The sequence below is a fragment of the Carcharodon carcharias genome, chromosome 5, assembly GCF_017639515.1.
Source record: "Carcharodon carcharias isolate sCarCar2 chromosome 5, sCarCar2.pri, whole genome shotgun sequence".
Taxonomy (NCBI): domain Eukaryota; kingdom Metazoa; phylum Chordata; class Chondrichthyes; order Lamniformes; family Lamnidae; genus Carcharodon; species Carcharodon carcharias.
In genome coordinates this window covers 46,076,883-46,089,478 of record NC_054471.1, presented here as the reverse complement: position 1 = coordinate 46,089,478, position 12,596 = coordinate 46,076,883, and positions in this window count along the sequence as shown.

Sequence of the window (12,596 nt, the reverse complement as noted above, 5' to 3'; positions counted from 1 at the left end):
CATTGTCCATATACATTGGAATGAGGATATAGTTTTTGTGCAGCTGTTTCATTCTTCTCGTGTTCTGGGCTTGTCACAGGACACAAATTGCAAATGCAATTTCCTTGGCTCACCATTAGCTGCTGTGGCTTCAGCTGTCTAGGCCTTAAGCTTTGGAATTTCCTTCCCAAACCTCTTCTTCTTTAAGACATTGCTTAGACAAGCTTTGGGTCACGTATCCTAATATCTCCTGAAATGATTTGGTGTCAAATTTTTTGTTTGATAATGCGGTGAATTGCTGTAGGACATTTTACTATGTAATCCAAATTGCTGTGATATGAATATTTTATTGAAAATTTTGAGAATTCACTTGTCAAAAGCAGTAATTAAACAGTGTCTTCTACTGGTCATTGAGTTGTCTGCACTTAGCCCTTAAATGACTCAGATTGTGTCTAACAGCCAAATTATGCAAAAAAAAACCTTCCAGGTTCAAAAGCTGATTGATATGGAGTTATCTGTTGGAATGGTGGTAGGGGCACTACAATTTAGCCTTAGTACCTTCGACCAAGGGAGGAAAATAAGAACTGGTTCCTATCTAGTTACATTGAACATATAAAATAATTCTAATCTAAAACACAGATGAAGAAAACAAGCCCTTCACAGTTTATTATTTCAATATTAACTCCTTGAATGTGCTTCTTCCTTGTAAGCTCCATATGACACTTTAAGAACAGAAAGTTGTCATGGAAGGTTATAGAAACAAAAAGAGTTCAACTGGATACATTTACAGTGACAAAAGAGATAAGAGGATATGGTAAGATTGAGGTCACTCAATAAGGGGTGGATAGGTCAAACAGGTTAACTCTTATTGGATGATTATAATAATATTTATTTCCATTGGTTCTTCTTTCTCTGGAAATGCATCTAGCTGAACCCGATTTTGTGTTTAATGACCTCAGGTAATTTTAGTTAATATGTCTATTATTATTGCATGAAATGATTATAACTCCAGGTTCCTCGTTTTTAAATTGTCTCCCCTAGTTTTTGAACTATTTATCAATCTGAACAATTTATGTGGGGCGACTTCATCAATTCCCTTCATCATTTTGAACATTTCATGAGATTGTTTTGAAAGTCCGCTAATTTTTCCTCATGGCTTAAGTTCTTGAGACCTGGCAACATATTAGCTGCCCTATGCTACACTCCTTCAAGTCACTAATGTCCTCCCAATGGGATTGTCACTAGTATTGGGCAATCAATAAGAGGCCAAATAGATTCTAACCATAGGTATACAAACTGCACCTCTATTTTAATTTATATTTCCTCCCCCTACCACCCACCTTACTAGCCCAACTAAGTAGTTCTTGTAACGAAGTAGTTGAACTGCAGCTCAATTCACATCAAATAAACCAGCAAAAAAAGACAAAAATCAATAAAACTCTCTTAAATCACCTTTGTGCTTAATACCACTGCATGAAATCTTGAGTCTTTGAGGAGCCCCACCACCTCTATGTAAAAGAGTGGGTCCATGCTGGGTCTATGAACAAGTATGCAGCCTTCTGGAAGGTGGTCAAAAATCAATGTAGAACTTTGAATGAAGTTTATAAAAGGACGATTGAATAGCTAACATTTCAGAGAGGAGACCTCATGTGCTAGGGAGGATGCAATACAAATTTATCATGTCACCACCACAAAACATTCACAATTAATCATTTGTGATGTCAGAGCAAATACACCTTGAATCAGAGGCTTGGCCCAGTATCATTTTCCACCCATCAAAATATTGGATAGCTCAGCCAATGACACCAAATGTTTTTGCAACTCTGGCAGAGTCTTTAAAAACAACATTAAGTACAAGGCAACAGAATACAAGGATGTGAAAACGTACAGTGCTAAACACTGGCTAGTCAAAAAGTGTTTTTATTTTTAAGAACTGCTTTTCTCCTACAATACTGCTGGATGAAGCAATTGCTATGCTATCTTATAATATGCCAAAATTATTGATAGCAGAATGTAATGTAATGTTCATATGACATGATTAATTAAAGATCTTAGAAGCCATACAGTTGATCTCACAATTAACCCACTTTTTAACTTCTGACCACTGAGATCAATGGAAAGCTGCCCCGAGTTTTGACAACTTACACAAATTAGGGGAGAATGAACATTGAAGCATTAATAGAGTTCTTGCTCATAATTTCAAAGGATGTTGCTGACCAAGGAGCAGATGTCAACAACAAAAAGGACAAGCCTGAGTAACACAAACAAAACAGTGGAGGACAGCACAGCAAAGGTGGAACAGTCCGAAGCAGAAGTTCAGGAGTGGGAACAATAGTGGGGATGGGGTGGGGAGTGGTGTTTGGAGCAAAGCAGGAAATAATTGAGTTCCAGCACAAAGGAGCATCACTGGAACAGAAACATTAAAAACATAGCAAGATATCAAGATAAAGTGAGATGATTAGGGAGGAACTAATTGTAACAGTTCCAGAAAAGAGTAGCCAAATTAGATGGGAAGCTAATTAATCTGACCACCTCCAGTTTAGTTTCAATTTTGTCAGTTCATCTCCATCCCAATCCCAGCCCATCTGCTGTGGAAAATCTTATTAATGCCTTTGACACCTGCTGATTTGACTGCTATGATGCTTTCCTGACCAGTTTTCCATTCTCTGTAAACTTCAGCATTACCAAAACTCTGCTGTCAGCAAAATAAAAGCGGATGCGAGAGATCTGAAATAAAAACAGGAAGTGCTGGAAATTCTCCACAGATTCAGCAGCGCTAGTGGAGGCAGAAACAGTTAACATTTCAAGTCGATATAACTCTTCAGAACATTCTCTCTGTTTCTCTCTGCCAGACCTGCTGAGTATTTCCAGCACTTCATGTTTTTATTTCTGCTGTCAGTATCATGTCCCACACCAAGTACTGCCCACCCATCACTTCTGTAGTTTAACAGACTCTTAACCCCAATGCCCGAGGTTTAAAATTTGTATCGTGTTTAAATCTCTTAATTGTTTCACTTCATTTCCTGTAATCCTCTCCAGACCGACAGCCCTCGGAACTCTGTATTCCTCCAACTCTGGCCTCTTGCATATTCCACTTCCTTTACTATATAATTAGCTGCCTTCATGTCTAGATCTACAATTTGTAATTCCTTGCTATACCACTCTGTTTCCAGCTCCCTCGCTTCCTTTAAGAGCATCCTTAAAACCTGTCTTTTTGATAAAGTTTTTAAGTCACCCTTCTGAGCCTTTTTGACTCTTGTCAGACTACATTTCTATGACACTCATTGAGACCTTTCTCATACATTAAATACTCTAATTGCATGGAAGTTTTAGTCATTGTTCTCACCCCAACTTTTTCTGTTATAATGTCCTTCTGCCCTTAGTGTCTCAATGTTCCATCCTGGTTAATACAATGCTGCAACCTCTGCTTCACTTCGTTGTCCCTTGCACTTTGGATATATTTGAGGTCAAGATGTTGAATGGAGTTGATAATATATTTTGATAATTTAGCACTGTCCCCTATCCAAGGATGTCATTATATGGCAGTGCACAAATATTAGCTTTGTTTTTGTTATATACTATTTATCAAGTATTGTAGTTCCTTTTCTGTTGATGTTGCTGCTTTTCAGAAAAGATGCAAACATTTCATAAGTAATCATTCTGAAGAGGGATAATTGTCCCCAGTAGATGGAACATTAGTGTTAGTAAATACTTTGCTTTGTATTCTTAGCCAATTGTCCATTTTCCTATTAAAAAGGTGACATTTCCTGGTTTCATAGGAGAAAATGGTATGTTTAAGAACTGCCACACTATACCTACCAGCCAATTACACCCTTCTGATGTCTATTATTAAATCTTAGATTGGCTGTTAATTTATTGACTGAAGATTGGCCACATTCCTGAAGCTTGATGCCAAAATTAACTTTCCACTCTCATTGAAATGTTCATTGTTTTAGGGAGAGGTTCAGCTCCCACAGTGTAAGCTGTTTGCTTATGTTAAGAGTGCCAAGGTCAACATCCAGGACCACAATGCGGATTTCCATTCATCATCATGAAAGCAAGCAGAAGGTGGCCCTGCTGTCACCTGAATAGGTCTTTTCCAATCAGACTCTTTGAAGTGGCTGGCCTCAAGTTGCCCTCTATTTCATTAGGAACTCAATTCAGTTTGTCCTTGTAGGAAAGTCTTCTAAAGTTTGCTTTAATTGCTTATTCAAGGGAATATTTTCCATTGAAGTAGTTCCCTTTCTACATTCTGTCAGTCACTACAACATTACTGTCTCAACATTTTCAGCAGATCATAAAATAGATCTCTTGTAGTTTATTAATTTTTAATTATAATATCAGATGACAGATGGCAGCCGAGCAATACATAAAGCAAGAACAAACCTCAAGGTCGTTTGTGAACAGCAGGATGGCCTGGATGTTGAATTAGTTTGAAACTCACTGCCATCTATTTACTAATCATTACAAACCATGCATTTTTTTAAAAGATCCTATGTGTTCACTTACCATAATATGTCAGGCAGGTTAAGCATTCAAAACATGGCACTTCTGATGGCAGATAGATTGTACACTCAAATATTAGGGTGGGGCTTGAACCCATAACTTGGACTCAAAGGCAGGGGTGCTATCACTGCGTGAAGGGAGTCAGGGTGCTAATAATTTTTATTGTGCATAGCTGCTCAAATTTGGCATCCATGAGGCACTGTGGGCCATCAGAAGCAGCAGGATTGTATTCAACCACAATCTGTAACTTCATGGCCTGGCATATTCCTCATTCTACCATTACCATAAAGCCAGAGGACCAACCCTGACTCAATGAATGTAGGATAGTATGCCAAGAGCAGCATTAGGCTTACCTAAATATGAGATGCCAATCTGGTGAAGCTACAACACAGGACTACATATATGCTAAGGAGAAAATAGCATGGTATAGATAAAGCCAACTGATCCCACAACCAACAGATCAGATCAAGCTCTACAGTTCTGTTACATCCAATCATGAATGGACAGTTAGACAATTAACATTCTCAATGATGGTAGAGTCCAGATCTGTGAAAAAGCTGAAGTATTTGCAACCATCTTCAGCCAGAAGTGCCAAGTGGCTAATCCATCCCGACCTCCACCTCATGTTCCCACCATCATAGATGCCCGTCTTCAGACAGCTTGATTTTCTTAGTTAAGTTTTATTGCTACTAGTAAGGTATGATATGTGTTGGTAGGATTTATCAGTATTAGTAAGGTTTATTATTAGCAGTAAGGTTTATTAGTATTGGTAAGGTTTATTAGCAGTAGCAACATTAACTAATAAATAGAGAAAAGGCAGTGCTGCTTCCAGCTCCAGAGTGTACATCTTGTGCTATGTGGGAACTCCAGGATGCTTCCCATGTCCTGGATAACCATTTGTGCATGAAATTTCATCAGTTTCAGCAGCTTAAATTCTGGGTTTTAGAAAGCAGCTGATGTCACTGAGGCACATGTGAGGTTGAGAGCTTTGTGGGAGAGAAAAAATGAGTGACAGTCATAAAGGAACAGACAGGCAGTGCAGGAGTCCTCTGAGTACATCCAACTCTGCAACCAGTATCCAGGTCTGAATACTGATGAAACTGATGATTGATCTGAAGAGTGCAGCCAGAGCAAAGTCCATGGCACCCCAGGTGGCTCAGCTGTAGTGAGAGGCATAATGATGACAGGAAGAGCAATTGTGGTAGATGATTTGATGGTTAGGGGAACTGGTAAGTTTTTCTGCGACTGCAGACATGAATCAAGAATGATGTGTTGCCTCCCTGGTGCCAGGATCAAGGATGTCACTGAACGGCTGCAGAGTACTCTAAGGGGGGAAAGGTGAACAACCAGCAGTTGTGGGTCTACTGTGGTAAGAACGACATAGGCAGAAAGAGCGATGTGATCCTGCTGTCAGAATTTAGGGTGCTAGGTCTGAAATTAGTAATTAGGAGCTCTAAAGTAACAATCTCTAGATTACTCCGAGTACCATGCACAAGTGAGTATAGAAATAGGATGAAGCAGATGAATGTGTGGCTGCAAAAATGGTACATGAGGGAAGGCTTTTGATTCCTGGGACATTGGGACTGGCTCTGGGGGAAATGGGACCTGTACAGTCTGAAAAGGTTGCATTTAAATTGAGCCAGGAATGAGTTTTTTTGAGGACGTAAGTAGCAGAATAGAAAAGGGAGAACCAGTGGATGTGGTGTATTTGGATTTTGTTAAAGTCACTCATAAGAGGTGAATGTATAAAATTAAAGCACATAGGATTGGGGGTAATATATTGGCATGGATTGAGAATTGGCTAGCATACAGGATACAGAGAGTAGGAATAAACGGGTCTTTTACAGAGTGGCAGGTGGTGACCAGTGGGTTACTGCAGGGATCAGTGCTTGGGCTCCAGCCATTCACACCATATATCAATGATTTGGCTGAGGGAACCAAATGTAATATTTTCAAGTTTGCTTATGACATGAAGCTTGGTGGGAATGTGAATGCTGAGGAGGGTGTTAAGAGGCTTCAAGGCGATTTAGACAGGTTGAGTGATTGGGCAAATACATGACAGATGCAGTATAATGTGAATAAGTGTGAAGTTGTCCACTTCAGTAGGAAAAACAGAATGGCAGGATATTATTTAAATGATGATAGATTGGGAAACGTTGATGTACAAAGGGACCTGGGTGTCCTTGTACACCAATCACTGAAAGCAAGCATTCTGGTGCAGCAAACAGTTAAGAAGGTGAATAGTACGTTGGCCTTCGTTGCAGGGGCAAGGATGTATTACTACAACTGTACAGGGCCTTGGTGAGACCACACCTGGAGTATTGTGTGCAGTTTTGGTTGAGTGAGTGCAGCGAAGGTTCACCAGACTGATTCCTGGGATGGCAGGATCGTCGTCTGAGGAGAGATTGGGCTGACTAGGCCTGTATTTTTTTAATATTCATTCACGGAAGTGAGCTTCGCTGGGCCCTTCAGCTGCCTTCTTGAACCGCTGCATTCCATGTGATGTAGGTACACCCACAGTGCTGTTAGGGAGGGAGTTCCAGGATTTTGACCCAGTGACAGTGAAGGAACAGCGATATATTTCCAAGTCAGGATGATGAGCAACTTGGAGGAGAATTTCCAGGAGGTGGTTTTCCCATCTATCTGCTGCCCTTGTCCTTCCAAATGGTAGTGTGTTTGGATGGTGCTAAGGAGCCTTGGTGAATCCCTGCAGTGCATCTTGTAGATGGTACACATTGCTGCTACTCCGCGTCAGTGGTGGAGGGAGTGAATGTTTGTGGATGTGGTGTCAATCAAGTGGGCTGCTTTGTCCTGGATGGTGTCAAACTTCTCGAGTGTTGTGGGAGCTGCACTCATCCAGGAAGTGTGGAGTATTCCATCACAGTCCTGACTTGTGCCTTGTAGATGGTGAACAGGTCTTGGGGAGTCAGGAGGTGAGTTACTCTCTGCAGGATTCCTAGCCTCTGACCTGCTCTTATAGCCACAGTTTTTATGTGGCTAGTCCAGTTTGGTATCTGGTCAATGGTAACCTCCAGGATGTTGATAGTGGGGGATTCAGTGATGGTCACATCAAGTAGCGACGGTTAAATTCCCTCTTGTTGCAGATGGTTATTGCCTGGCACTTGTATCTGCCACTTGTCAGCCCAAGCCTGGATATTATCCAGGTCTTGCAGCTTTTGGACATGGACTGCTTCAGTATCTGAGGAGTTGCGAATGGTGCCAGACATTGTGCAATCGTCAGCAAACATCCCCACTTCTGACCTTATGATGGAAGGAAAGTCATTGATGAATCAGCTGAAAATGGTTGGGCTGAGGACACTACCCTGAGGAACTCCTGCAGTGATGCCCTGGAACTGGGATGCCTGACCTCCAACAACCACAACCATCTTCCTTTGTGCTAGGTATGACTCCAACCAGCAGAGAGTTTTCCCCCTGATTCCCATTGACCCCAGTTTTGCTGGGGCTCCTTGATGCCACACTAGGTCAAATGCTGCCTTGATGTCAAAGACAATCACTCTCACCTCGGGAGTTCAGCACTTTTGCCCAAATTTGAACCAAGGCTGAAATGAGGTCAGGAGCTGAGTGGCCCTGGCAGAACCTAAACTGAGCGTCAGTGAGCAGGCTATTGCTAAGCAAGTGCTGCTTGATAGCACTTTTGATGACCCCTTCCATTACTTTACTGATGATTGAGAGTAGACTGATGGGGCGGTAATTGGCTATGTTGGATTTGTCCTGCTTTTTGTGTACAGGACATAACTGGACAATTTTCCCCATAGCTGAGTAGATGCCAGTGTTGTTATTATACCGGAAAAGCTTGGCAAGGAGCGCAGCAAGTTCTGGAGCACAAGTCTTCAATACTATTGCTGGAATATTATCAGGGCCCATAGCCTTTGCACTATCCAGTGCCTTCAGCCATTTTTTGATATCATGTGGAGTGAATCGAATTGACTGAAAACTGGCATCTGTGATGCTGGGGACACCAGGAGGAGGTTGAGATGGATCATCTGCTTGGCACTCCTGGCTGAAGATTGTAGCAAATGCTTCAGCCTTATCTGTTGCACTGATGTTCTGGTCTCCCCCATCATTGAGGATGGGGATATTTGTGCAGCCTCCTCCTCCAGTGAGTTGTTTAATTGTCCACAACCATTCACGACTGAATGTGACAGGACTGCAGAGCTTAGATCTGATTTATTGGTTATAGGATCGCTTAGCTCCTTCTATCTCTTGCTGCTTATGCTGTTTGGCACGTAAGTAGTCCTGTGTTATAGCTTCAGCAGGTTGACACCACATTTTTAGATATGCCTGGTGCTGCTTCTGGCATGACCTCCTGCACTCTTCATTGAATCAGGGTTGATCCCCTGGCTTTATGGTAATGGTAGAGTGGGGGATATGCCAGGCCACAAGGTTACAGATTGTGTTTGAGTATAATTCTGGTGCTGCTGATAGCCCACAGTGCCTCATGGATGCCCAATCTTGAGTTGCTACATCTGTTCGAAATCTATCCCATTTAGCAGAGTGGCAGAGCCACACAACACGATGGAGGGTATCCTCAATGTGAAGGCGGGACTTTGTCTCCACAACAACTGTGCTGTGGTCACTCTTACCGATACTGTCATGGACAGAAACATCTGCAACACTGTTGGTGAGGATGAGGTCAAGCATGTTTTTTCCTCTTGTTGGTTCCCTCACCACCTGCAGCAGACCCAGTCTAGTAGCTATGTCCTTTAGGACTCACCAGCTTGGTCAGTGGTGGTGCTACTGAGCCAATCTTGGTGGACATTGAAGTTCCCCACCCAGAGACATTCTGTGCCTTTGTGCAGTGCTTCCTCCAAGTGGTGGTCAACATGGAGGAGCACTGATTCATCAGCTGAGGGGGATTTCCTTGCCCATGTTTGTCCATCCTTGCTCATATTTGATCTGATGAGTCAACATAGAGAACTCCCAGGGCATCTCCCTCCCAGCTCCTGCCGGTAGGACAGGATAGGACAACACCAGGATGGTGATGGTGGTGTCTGGGACATTACCTGTAAGATATGATTCCATGAGGATGACTATGTCAGGTTGTTGCTTGACTAGTCTGTGAGACAGCTCTCCCAATTTTGACGGGAGAATTGTTAGTAAGGAGGACTTTGCAGGGTCGACAGGGCTGAATATGCCAGGTGGTCCGTCCAGTTTCATTCCTTTTTTGAGTCTTTGTAACATTTTGATACAACTGAGTCAACCACATTGCTGTGGGTCTGGAGTCACATATAGGCCAGACCTGGTAAGGATGACAGATTTCCTTCCCTAAAGGGCATTAGTTTTTTTTTTTAGGATTTTTAACAACCTGTTTCATGGTTGTAATTTTAATTCCAGATTTTTTATTGAATTCAAATTTCACCATCTGCAGCCGTGGGATTTGAACCCAGGTTCCCAGAGCATTACCCTGGGCTCTGGATTACTAGTCCAGCAACAATACCATTACGCTATCACTTGCCATAGAGAGAATGCAGTGAAGGATCACCAGACTAATTCCTGATGGCAGGATTGTCATATGAGGAGAGATTTGCTGACTAGGCCTGTCTTCACTGGAGTTTAGAAGTACGAGAGGGGATCTCACTATAACGTATCAAGTTCTGACAGGAATGGACAGACTGAATGCAAGGATGACGTTTCCTCTGGCTGGGGATCTAGAACAAGGGGTCACAGTCTCAGGATAAGGGGTAGGCCATTTAGAACTGAGATGAAGAGAAATTGCTTCACTCAGAGGGTGGTGAACCTGTGGAGGTCAAGTAACTGAGTACATTTAAGAAAGAAGTAGATTTCTGGACTCTAAAGGTGTCAAGGAGTATGGGGAGAGAGCGGGAGTATGGTGTTGAGCGAGACGATCAGCCATGATCATATTGAATGGGCAGAGCATGCTCGAAGGGCCGAATGACCTACTCCTGCTCCTATTTTCTATGCAAATTGATGGTCAGTCCAGAGAAGTGGAAAACAACCTCTACCCTTCTCGCCAATACGAATTCTCCCCGTTTTGGAAGGAAACTGCACTAGCCAGGGTCCACATCAACAGGAATTCTGTCCCTATCCCTGGGCCCAGTGCTACACTACTTGTTCTCACGCCAACAGGAATTCTACCTCTCCTCAGGGAACACACAATACATGGTGCCTTTATTTGGTGTTATCAAACAAGGTGGTTCCCGGAATCATATTTTATACCTAATTCTGGGATTTAAAAAATTCTTTCACAGGATGTGGGAGTTGCTGGCTAGGCCAGCATTTTTATTGCCCATCCCTAATTGCTCTTGAGAAGGTGGTGGTGAGCCACTTTCTTGAACTGCTGCAGTCAATGTGGTGTATGCACATCCACAGTGTTGTTAGGGAGGGAATTCCAGGATTTTGACCCATCACCCCACCTTAATCCAAAGTTGTTATTAACAGCCAATTGGTCAATAATGTTGTAAGGGTTAATTTAATTGGATCTATCCATCTGTGCACGTTGCCTTAAACATGAAGACAATAGAGTAGTTCATTATGTGTTCCTTTTCACAATACTGGACAGACTCCTCATTCATTAGGCCCAGGCTAGTTAAGGACAGTGTGTTCCAATAGGGACCTTGCTGGAATAATGCAGATGCTTCCTCCAGGCACTCTCACAGCATGTTTAAAATATAGACAGGAATATTAGTACAAAAACAGAAATAAATAGAATCTGATAAAAGCAAAATACTGCAGATGCTAGAAATCTGAAACAAAACTCTGAAGAAAGGTCAAATAGATTTGAAACGTTAACTCTACTTCTCTCTCCACAGATGCTAGACCTGAGTTTTTCCAGCATTTTCTGTTTTTGTAAATAGAATCTGACCCTTATTAACTGCCTGATTAATTGCTTATCTTTCGATTTCAGAGTAATTAAGGTACTTATTCTAATTTGTTGCTGGTCAGTTGCTACTTCACAATACTAATGATTAGGGTTTGAAAATGTTGCATGGGTTGGCAATTGGTGTTCAAGTCACAAAATGGCTTCTTTAATACAAAATGGTGGCTTGACCTTGTTAGCCTGTTGCAGAATACAGCTTCTAAAAATGGTCAAGTTAAGCAGGAAAAATAAATTCTACTAAAACAAAATCTAAAATCTAGGCCAGCTCACAGTATATTCCCTCAAAAGGGAAATGGAGGGAGTATGAAAATGGATTGGCAGCCAACTTAAAAGGGAATCCTGTTTTCTATAGGAATATAAAAAGCAGAAAGGTGGGAAAAGGAGTGAGGCTGAGTAGGGACCAAAAAGGGCATTTGTGCATGGAGGCAGGGGTATGGCTAAGATATTAAATGAATACTTTGCATGTCTTTACCAAGGAAGATGATGCTATCCAGGCCATGGTGAAATAGGAGGTAATTCAGACCCTAGAAGGATTTAAAATTGATAAGGAGGTGGTACTGCATAGGCTGTCTGTATTTAAAGTTGATAAGGGACCGGATGACATGCATCCAAGTTTACTGAGGGAAATGAGAGTGGAAATTGTGGAGGTACAGCCATAATTCTTTTGTCTTCTTTAGACTCGGGTGGTGCCAGACAACAGGAGAATTGCAATCGTTACACCCTTGTTCAAAAAAGTGTGTAACAATAAGGCCAGTCAGTTTGGTGGTGGGGAAACTAGTAGAAACAATAATTCGGGACTAATTTAATAGTCACATGGACAAATGCGGGTTAATTAAGGAAAGCCAGCATAGATTTCTTAAGGGAAAATCGTGTTTAACTAATTGCTGGAATTTTTTGAAGAGGTAACAGAGAGTTGATGAGGACGATGCTGTTGATGTGATGTACATGGACTTCCAAAAGGCATTTGATATAGTGCCGCACAACAGACTTGTGAGCAAAGTTATTGCTCATGGAATAAAAGGGACAGGAGCAACATGGATACAAAATGGCTTAGAGACAGGAAACAGAGAGTAGTGATTAATGTATGTTTTTCAGGTTGGAGAAATGTTTGTAGCGGAGTTCCCCAGGGGTCAGTATTGGGACCCTTGCTTTTCCAGATATATTAATGACCTAGACCTAAGTGTACAGGGTACAATATCAAAGTCAGCAGATGATATGGTTCAGCCTCAGCTGGAGTATTGTGACTAGTTCT